Source organism: Atta cephalotes (genome assembly GCF_000143395.1).
Source record: "Atta cephalotes unplaced genomic scaffold scaffold00022, whole genome shotgun sequence".
In the NCBI taxonomy this organism is placed as follows: domain Eukaryota; kingdom Metazoa; phylum Arthropoda; class Insecta; order Hymenoptera; family Formicidae; genus Atta; species Atta cephalotes.
This window is the reverse complement of record NW_012130086.1, coordinates 2,661,927-2,670,888: the sequence shown is the minus strand read 5'-3', so window position 1 is coordinate 2,670,888 and position 8,962 is coordinate 2,661,927.

The window sequence follows — 8,962 nt, the reverse complement described above, 5'->3', positions numbered from 1 at the left end:
ATNTNNNNGANAGANAGANGANGAGAGAGAGAGAGAACGTGTCAGGAAAAACATGTCACACAAACATTTCATGGATCTTGCATAAATATATAATATGTAAGTTTTATATCCGAAGTGCCATTTACATGTTAGGTTGCTAATAATCGATAAATTGTTAATTAAGCAATTGTTACGTGCCGAGAAGAAATGGATATGCTGTGGATGTGTATATGGCATGAGTTCGGGGCGATCTGTGCTCGGTGTTCTATCATCATCATTGTGAAAAATCTCTTTTAAATCGTCCGTCTAATTGCGATTTGACGACCTCGCATTCGTTGGCCTGCGGCTTTTTCGTCGAGAACTAGGCGAATCCTGTCGTGTATTGTTCTGATCTTCGTTGGTCATTAGAGAGCATGATCGATGATACAAGCGAGACGATACAGAAATCCTCGAATTTCACTGTAAAACACGTAGTAAATTTATCTCAAAGAAAAAAACAAATACTTTAATTTTTATTTAATATGTATATTAAACTGATATATATGAAATTCTATTTTGTTTCTTTTTTTTATGTAATACTAATGAATATCTCAAGCAGCATTTCTTCAATGGATTCCCGAATGTTCTTGTCACGTCTAATATTTATAAGCTTTTCCGCTCGTTCACGCAGCGAGTCTCCTCGCACGTAGGATGGCTCGTTAAAGCCGATCGATCGATTTATTTATCGCGAGCGAGGAGCGAAAAGAAGAGGGCTTACAGGAGATTGGCTCGAACATCCGGTGTCCGGATCACCGGATGATTGATAGTGATTTGACAGATACCGATCTGGGAGCACGAGGAGGTGTGCACCTGATCGAAAGAAAGAAGGAGAAAAGAAAGAGAATTGTGCGAGTAAGATGGAGCGGTAAGGAGATAGCAGAGTGAAGGTTATCCTTGTTCGGTCAGCGAGAATAGGCTAAGACAGTCGAAGAGGCAGATAGGTGACTTCTGCGGGACTATAAGAAACCCATAGAACCTATTATCCATGGTGGCCAACGACTATCAGCGAGCACCATCTTTTCGTGTGGGTGTCCGCGTCTGAACGCCCTTAAGACCCCATAAGTCGAGTCGTGCCACCCCGTTGAGAAAACCGCCCCCGCGGAGTAATGCCTAGACACCTCCTTAGACACCCTTTCAATTTCCTATATATCTGATAATCATCTGTCCGACCGGATCTCGCCACAGGGAGAACGTTGCCGTGTTCACGTTTCTTTCTCCCCCAGTATATATATGTATATATATATATATATCTTTTCACCTCACACGTGCACACACCTACACATTGCTCAGTCTATCCGCGACTTCTTTCCGAGAAATCCCGATTAACCCAAATAAATCCTTTATCGATGGTTTGGAAGACACAACCCCACCGTTAACTCATTATTGCCTCTCGATTGTTATAAATGATATCATGGGATAAATTATATAGTTATTGACACGAATAGTTATATAAATCGAATATAAATCCACTCCGCTATCGTTAATGCAAAAAAAAACGACAATACGTACTTTTCTTTGTCCTACTATTGTGTCACAATTAATAGCTATTCGCTGTTATGAAACGCATGTGTTTGTAGGCATTACAAAGTTTCATTGGTACGCGTGGAAAAAAAAGAGTAAAGGTTATCTGACTACCAAACAACGTAAGCTTCTCAATAAAAAATGTATAATTACGTATGCAAATGTCGTCGTTGTTCGTTCGATTCTTAGATGGAAGAAGCGACATCGCGAAATATTCTCTGTTCATAAGAATATCGGTCGTAACGGCTGCATGCGTCAGATCGAAAGCCACTGTCGGACAATATTGTTTCCCTCGCGGAGTGTAATCTATAGCGCTTAAATTTTCTAAAGTACTCAATCACCCAGTGTATTTTCATGCAAACGTCGTTTCACGGGATTCTCCCCTTCTTGCCCCCAGCTTTCTGGAGGACCCACGGAGAAGCGGACGCACAATAAAGCCGTGACGTATGAATCCACTGGCGAAATAAACTTCGCGCGCATATTATTAGCCGCTATTCCCGGAGACTTATGCCAGCCCCTTAACCGCGGCCCATAAGGCCCCCGGGGGTCGATACATCCGCACATGAATCGAAGACGTATCTTTCCCATCTGCGCTTGCAGAATCTATACTTCAGCCATCGCGTCCGTGATTTTAATCGTGGTATACAAATGTGATGACATTCGAGGGAAGCTCCGATTGATAAAATATTGTCTGTATGAAATGTGCCTCTGTTTGATTATATTGTTGTTCGAGTACATTATTGATTGTCAAAATACGGATTATGTACACATATTTCTGTGTGAATTAAGAGCTGAGTTTGAATTCACACGCATACATAACGAGATATGAAAGAGATAATTACTTAATCTGCTAGTGAAATATGATACGTTTGGAAGAAGAACGAAAGTGTTTTATAGCGGTTAGCGCGAATATGTCTTTGTGGGACTGCGCGGAGCATGGAAACGCGCAGCGTGTAAACTGTCCAATAAGTAAGGTCTCGAACATGGGGCCTCACTTGTAGGCCTCTGCTTCTTATACTTTGCGCATATACACTGTTGCCTGCGTTTGTAACGTATGGCACGCATGTACGTAGGCGCGGGAGAGGGCAAAAAAAGGGGACGGTGAGGCTCTTGGGCCAGGCGATATAAAGAATATCCGAGAGACAAGAATAAAATCCAGTTGACTTATTTGAATCGCCGTGTTGGAAGGACGGAACGAGCGGACCAGGTAGCGGCAGGAGGAGACGCAGAGAGGAAGATTTGCGAGATTGGGGAAGGGAAGCGAGTCAGGCCCTACGAGCGCCCATCCTCGTAGAGGCCTGTAGGAACAGCGTGCAGAGCCCACAGAAGCGGTGGCCGAATACTGCTATTGCGCGACCTTTGTGATCCGAGCACACGTGCCCACACACGTTGCTACGTTGCTTTTTGTGTTCACTTTTTATACGATTCAACTTTGCGCTTAAAGACATCACACGAAGTGTTTCACAGAGAATAACAAACTCTATTTCTTGGCAATCTAAATATTTCCGATTATATATTAGAGCACGCTCGCTGTTTGAACTTTGTCCTTTATTACGAGCAAGTTATGATCTGAAACGCAGTCTGGTGTAAAAGGATTGTATCCTTGATACATTGACCATGCCCCGATAAACATGCCCGTTTTCCAGAGAAAGGAGTTCCCGCGATAAATCACATGTTCGTTGCAACAAGTATATGCTATTTTCGCATCGCGCTTATCAAACATTAAACGATCTAAAAAGATCGCAGGTGCTACATCACGGATTCTTGAACTTTGAATCTCTTCACTGGCTTTTCTATTTCTCTGTCTCCTAAATATCAGTGTAAATATCAATGATTTAATAATACAGATATTATTGAGATAAGATCAATCAAGATAATAGGATTTTCAGTCGTCGAACATTTTGATGAGATAATCTCTAATAATCACAACTCGCTGTCATATGATATCAATGACGAACCTTAATGTATATACATGATAATCTTGAAGGAAAGACATATTTCTACTTTTTCTTACTTCTTTTCATATAAGATATGTCATCATAGATTATATAGCAAGTTAAGGCAATTGATTTGCAGATTGACGTGCATCTCGCACAACGTCACGTCGTGGAGCCAAGCTTCGACCGATGAAGCATTGAACGCATCAGGTACGCGTGGACGGGTCCTAGGAGTGGATGAAAGGCGCTGCGGCACTAAGTGATGGTAATTATCGTAAAAACAGTGATTTTTCGCAGTATTCTAGTCGGCTATTTTTAGAGACCGAGTCACGTCGACCAGTCTCCCACAAGGTTCTCGCTCCGCAGAGACCAGCATGTCTAGGTGCGACACTCTCGCACGCATGCATACACGTACGCACGTTACCACGACCGTGTACCGTGCCAGACTTCCTAGTTTCGAGAAATCGGTCGTCTACGATCCGAGCACCGGCACGCTTTCGCGTACGCACAGAACGGTTCTCTTTCTTTTGCCGTCTATCACAAGCGTTCCGCTTGGAACGGCTTTCCCTGAAACGCCGCGAACTTAAATGCTGTTTCTGACTATCGCAGCATGGCACTTGAATAATTGTATAAGATTTGTTTTAAAGAAATCAATAAACACGTTTTTCACATATTACGTGTACGTGAATATATATGCATGATATTTGTATAGTAATAATACGTTGATCAAGTGTGAATACTTTTACAAGATAATCAATATATCATTAGAAAATAAAATGATAAATAATTACTCGCGCGAAAATATAAAATTTTTAAATTCGAATAAATAAATAATTACTTAACTAAACATATATTTGGTACAGTGAAAATACATTGCCATTGACGTCGAGGTCCACGTGGCTGGTTGCATGTTTTGAAAGAAGGTCGTCTGTCTTCTAGCAAGTTGTCAAGAGCGTAAATCCATGAGTAGATACGTACAGTGAACGAAGGAAAGCGTGAAGGAAGAAGGCGAGACGAGGTCGAAGATGAGAAGTCTCGTAGAGTGAGGAGACAAGCGGATCTTTTCAGAAGCGGGAATGTTTATCGACGCAATATTTGCTCGTCCACACCATCCGGGTCTATACGAGATGGCGGAATTTGTTTAATTTGTTAAGTGTTAATCTTATTTAATTTTTTCTACAAACCTCGCGCGCGTTCGCGGTACTCCCGGAGCATACTCTAAATACCTACGCAAACATCGGGAGCAGGCGGTATGTTATTGGCTTCTTACTGTTGCGCAATTTCGTCAATTATTTCTTGTCTCTAGAATTGAGAAAGGAATCGAGATCTCAGATTGGATTTATGCTTTGCTTCTCAAGATACGTAGATTACTTATCTCGGTATGTTATCAACAGGAAAAACATAATTAACATTACGATCATCGATACTGATGAAATAGATAACACTCAATTGATTTATAAGGAATATCATTTAAACATTAGCTCCATTTATTTGACATTCATATATTCTTTTTCTAAAATATAAAATATAAGAAAAGACATTTTAGAGCAATGTAAATTTTGTTTTAGACTTCGTTAAAAATAACTATAAGAATATTTTTCTTTCTTTTCTTTATAATTTGTATATATTTATAAAATAAAAAACTAAAAAAATATGTGCATGTATATGTTTTTTAAAATCATGTTTAAAACGTATTGTAAATGTTTCACATTTCTGCTTTCACAATGTTAGTCATTTAAAATGTCCAACATAAATCGGTGAGCTTAGAGATATCAAGTTGATTTTTTAAAAGCATCAATATCAATCACACTAATTAAAATCTTTAAAGTAAAGCGACTTGTTAAAGTTGAAACCAGTCGATACTTAAAGCGTAAATCCGTAATTATTGAGCGTACTCAATATAACATTCTATCCAGTAAGTTCAATCTTACGCACTGACATGGCGTACCACTGGGATATCCTTTCCACTCTCGTTATCTGGGCACGTTTCACGGTCCGTCAGGTACGAGAACGATGATGTCCAAACGTCGTTCTGTCACCGCATGAAAATCGACTCCGAGGATATCAAGAGTCCGCAAATGCGAAGAGAGCGATGACTGCTTGAGGATTAAGGCTCTCGAGGAAAGTAAGTGCTCTCTGTACTCCAACGAGGCTCATGCAGATAACGAGCTAAATGCGTCAGAATAGCACATATAAGTTACGAATAATAAATTATACACTTAGGGATAAGCAAATTATTTTATAACTTTAAATTCTTGAGAGTATACAATTTGAGATTTTCTGTTTTACAATTTTTCATATTGTAATCGTGTGAATGACAATTGAGTATTAGCTTAAACGAATGGAAGCATGATTTTTACCGCGGGCTTAAAAGACGGATATTCTGATTACGGCTACGCAATTCTCGCATACACCATATTTCGCTTATATCGAATTTTCGATATAGATATTATCAGAAATTTTCCTTTCTCGATTCCTTGTTCGCATGTGTGAGATAATTGTGCATCGCCTTGGGTACATTTATTAAATTTATCAGTTTTCAATTAATTTCACTAACTATCGATACTGGTCAACAGTGACTCGCATTGCAATATGTAATAAAAACCAGTTATCCCCCGGTAATTTAATTAGATTTAATCAAGGGATTAAATTTCTCTTTGCTACTTTTGCTTTTACGTCTTAGATGTATGCAGGAAACAAATAACACAAAAGCGCGTCGCATTTTTCAATTAATCAAGTTAGAATTTTATTAATAAGTCTGTTCTTTGTCCTTGCTTTAAAACTTTTTATCTCGCATTCGTTAAATTGAAATTTTATATATATATATATATATATATATAAAATTATACATTTATTTCAATTATAATGAAAAATTAGATGAGAATAAATCAAATAAGCCTATTTTTTTATTTCATACAAGTATGCACTAATATAATAAACAAATATATACTGATTACTTTCAATTGAAAAAAAATTTAATTCTATTGTAAAAAAACAGAAGACTTATAATCAATAGTCATATTTCATAATTGTTACAATTATTATAACTTATCTATTAACAATATGCACTAATTCTTAAAAATCTGTCCTATATTCCTCATATTTTATATTGTATCTAATATTATATTTAAGTGCATTCAAAATAATTTCGTGAATATAATACTATCGCTCGAGGATTACGAATGGAATGTATTAATAATGATTCTATTGATTTAATTTTTTTTAATAACGGATGTCTTTACATAACTGCGCAATACAGTCGCTTATTAAAACTGCAACGCTATTGCGTTTCAATTAAAATTTTGCCACTCATATCGAATGCCGTATTCGTGGCGAGTAAAACGTATAATCCTGGCATACGTCGATCGAATATTGGCGAACATATAACGGCGCGCAACCAGAGGCTCGTACATATACATATAAACATAAAATTATTAACGAGTGCACAATTACTTTTTACGCCTTTCATTATTACGTCGTTGTAATTTTCATTACATACGTAGTGTATGAGTTACTAAAGATCCCAGTTTGTTTATTTATGAGTCCATTCATAAACTGCATTTCGCATCATTTTGTACGATTCAGTTTGCAATTTGTTTTATCACGAATATTTGTCCTCACTATCCTGCCATTTCGCTTAATCGTCGCCAGATTTTTTAACATGTCCTTGAAATGAACGAGTTCGTGGTGAACATATGCCAAGAAAAATATTCTTCCCAGACATCGTGGTAGATCTTCGCCGCTTTTCGGTGCTGAGTCCAGCACCCTCCTGGAGGAAGAAGGGAGTGGGGCCATTTCAACGTTTCGGGCCCCGAGCTACAAACGGCGATCCCCACACACGTGAGAATTCTACCTTGCTGACCCAACTTCACCGCGACACTCATACACATATTCATACAAATACACACATACATATATATTCACGTCAACCTGTAGAAACGGCGCGCCCACGCGAGTATCCGCGAATCGTCTGATTTTGGCAGACATAACGGACCTCGGGATGAGACGGTGAGAATCGTTGGTGAGACTAATTTCGCGTAAATTTATTACAGATACAATCTTTTTATGGCGATATATTTAGTGTGAGGAGTTTTGTGTGATCGCGGCTTCCCTTTTAAAAACGCAAAACATTTCGCATATGACCAAAGAAGGAAGATTGAGGTGAAGTAACGCAATGCAAAAGGTGAGTTTCTTGAGATAGAAGGTGTAAAGTAACATATGAAAGATGTTCATTGACATGACTCTGTATGAGTTTTTAATACAATGACAATATAATATTGACAATGACAGTATAAAGTTAAAATTTATTTAAAATAATAATATCTATGGATTCTGTAATTTTAATGATGACAGTGATTTGTGATTAGCGATGCAGGGACAAGGCAAATAATTAAATCTTGTGACGATTTAATTGATAGCTGGAAACTGATTATGTTCCCAAGTCCACAAATGTAATGCATATACACGTATATTATGAAACGAGACATCCGTCGGAGTTTTCCATATTCATCCGCAATACTTTACATTAATTGCCGTCACAATGACGTACTTTTAATTAGCGACTCTGGCCGGCGCGGCGCATGTTCCTCGTGGGAAGGTAACAATTTTGATAACACACTGTGCGCTTTATTACGGCTATAATTCTCTTAATGTGTAGATAAGCGTTTCGCTTATGCGGTTTTGCAAGTTCAGTAAGATGTCAAGTTGCATTCTTCTATAAAAGCGCGTGCGCGTCCCGTTTTGTCACGGTTAATAAAGTTAACAGCTCTTTCAATAACAGTGTATAACAGGCTTTCATATTCAGCGATCAGTTCACATTAGCATTACACATTCACCGATCTGGTAGCAGTTGTGCCGGCCAGTGGAGCCGCCACTAATCCTTCACCTTACCGCGCGTCACCGTTAATCATCGCTTTATCATTTTCATATCATTTTAATAGAATATTCCTCGAGACAGGTATAGGCCGAAACGGTTCCCATACTTAGAACAGCTAATAGCACGGTTCGCCGATCTTTGATTATCGACTCTCACACGGGATATTTCGAGATATCAACCATCTTTTCTTCCGCCGTCAGACAAACGAATGGCTGATTTGAAAACTGTCAAACGCGGTACATGCCGAAGATGAGAGTGAAGTATACGCGGAAAAGTGGAAAAAACCAACTTCTTCCTTGAGTATTCGCGGGAATGCACTGCACGTGCATATGCACACACGAATGGTGCATACGCGGCATATATTAGCATAGCTTTGCTCGGCACGAGCTGTTTCATAGGTGGTTAGCTGGCACGCGACCGTGAGAGGCTCAGCATGGACGAGAGCATGAGCGAAGGCCACGAGAGAAAGGGGAAGGGACACGTAGAGAGAGAGAGAGCGAGAGAGAGAGAGAAGAGAGAGAGAGAGAGAGAGAAGAGAGAAGAGAGAGAGAGAGAGAGAGAGAGAGAGAGAGAGAGAGAGAGAGAGAGAGAGAGAGAGTAGTAGGTAGTA